This window comes from Electrona antarctica, assembly GCF_951216825.1.
Source record: "Electrona antarctica genome assembly, chromosome: 20".
Lineage (NCBI taxonomy): Eukaryota > Metazoa > Chordata > Actinopteri > Myctophiformes > Myctophidae > Electrona > Electrona antarctica.
Window position 1 is genome coordinate 28,072,375 of NC_136801.1, and position 2,396 is coordinate 28,074,770.

A 2,396-nucleotide genomic window follows, 5' to 3' on the forward strand; every position below is an offset into this window, starting at 1 on the left:
CACATTTGTAATAAAATATGTCCTGACGCTTTTATACTTGGTTTTTGTTTGGTTGTTTGTTTTTTGCATTTCGGCATTTTTCCAACTGGGTTCTTCTTAGATCATTTTACTAGCCTTATTTTTTATTAGTATTTTTTTCCAATTGATTATTCAAAACAAACATTTGATGTTTGACTTCAAAGGCGACCACGCAATCGATTCTGACTGCACATACAGTACATATGGGCTACACAACAATACCTGCAGCTATATAGAGCTATGGCTGCATGGGCGCGGGCAGAAGGGAAAGCAGGAGCAATCAGAAACATTGTTTGAGGCATATGAACACATGAACCATGGGGGGTGCAACTTATGGGTATAAACTATACAGATTCAGAAGAGCTCGAGCTGCTTCTCTCTGTCTGAGTGTGTGTTAAGGAGACTTTAGTGCAGAAATGGGGTGCCATTTGAATATCTAACCTGTTTGTCTAGGAGGGCTGGGTTTCAACCACTTCCACCTATACCGCGGGGCCTCTGGCACCATTTCAGCGAAATCTTCATAAAACCACGCACTGTTTAAATAGATGTCAAACAACGAGAGTTCAACTGGTACACATGTGAAAATAAAAGCACCAGTTTATCATTATTATTATTATTATTATTATTATTATTATTATTATTATTATTATTATTATTATTATTATTATTATTATTATCCGCAGCAGCAGCAGCATGACAGCAGCAGTAGTAGCAGGACTATTAATATAGGCTATTCATAGCCACTTTGCACCATCCAGGTATATGGCCATAATGGCCTATAACCCTTACATATTACAAACAATTAGCCTATAAGGTTTTAATTAGGTGCATAACTCTATTGAAACGAGGGCCAACTTGAAAATCCAAATGTTTAAGAAGCCTCACATGCATTGCTTAGGCATGAAGCATTATTCTAAACTCGGGTATGTATACCTTGGATTATTGTCTCAAATATTGTCTCAAGTATTCAAATATTGATTGATGGCGACGCAATCCAGCAGTTAAGAACAAGTTGTTCAAAAATCGTCATGGAAAGTATGTTCACATATAGCCCTGGGGGTCCCCGGTTAACAGCATCAGAATAACCGTATAGCACACATTGTAAGCTTGTAGATCTGCCATATATATTTTATTATCTTGGTCCCATGGGGGTCCGGGGCCAAATACATATTCATTTGAATTTGGGCCAATTGGGGGTCCTTGAGAATGAAAAAGTTTGAGAATCACTGCTCTCTAGGCTAGGCTATGACTAATTTACTAAACCGTCTAAACCTCTCGTCTGACTTCCAGCAGTCATGCGATTACCAGACTCCAAGAGTATACGCGATCCCAACGCCCTGGAAGGGCTGAATAGAATAGGCTATAGCGAAATGCACAAAACGTGTGTCTGTTAAAGTGATAAAAGATTAGAAGTCCTTTCAGGGTAATCTGCTAATCGAGAGCAATAAATTGGCTTCTAGCGCCACCCTGCTTCCGTAGAGAAGAACGCACCCTTCACCAATGAGCTCCAGATAAATAGCCAGTATAGATCCCGTGTAATTGAAACCAAATGAGAATGTGTGCGCCGCGCGCATTCCAATGAATAAATGTGCCAAAACGGTGCGAGTCACAGAAAACAGGTGGTCAGAGTTGACATAAGCCAATTGAGCTGTAATATGATATGAACAGTCTAAAGTCTATATAGCCCTGCACATGGTGAAATTGTTTACGACCACTTTACCAAATCCCAGATAGACGCTATTCATAGGCCTTGGATTAGTCTTCATAAGAGTCACTCATGATGAAAACTTTCATCACCCTCCCGAGCGTAATCCTACCATTTTCATGGTAATCACTTTCTAACCATTCCACGGCTGAGAACAAGATCTCCGATGCAGATATTGTGTTGGACTTTTCCTCTTATATAAAGGATAAAGTATTTGGGACAGAACTAAGGGAGACTCCCTTAGTAAACGCGCAGACTACCTAAAGTAGTCTGCCTAAATGACCTGACTGGGATGGCTGAAATCTCTTACCTGATCTTGTGGCGCCATCTTGTGGTTGTAAAGTTACAATTTTGTATTCGCCAAGAGCAGTTTTATTTGGATTTTATAAATAATTGTAACAACAGAAACACCCCAAGGAGTGGGACCAAATTATTATGATGATTATTATTATTGCCTATTAATTATAATAATAATAATTATTATTATTAGAGGTTTTGGACTGATCTGATCTGTAATGTAAATGTAGTGATATCATATAACCATATTATGTTTTATTGCTGCTTTGCCTAATTGTACAGCACTTTAATCAACTTGGTTGTTTTAAATGTGCTCTATAAATAAAGTTGGATTGGAATATGCAGGGACATAAATTATAAATCCATAACAGCGCGG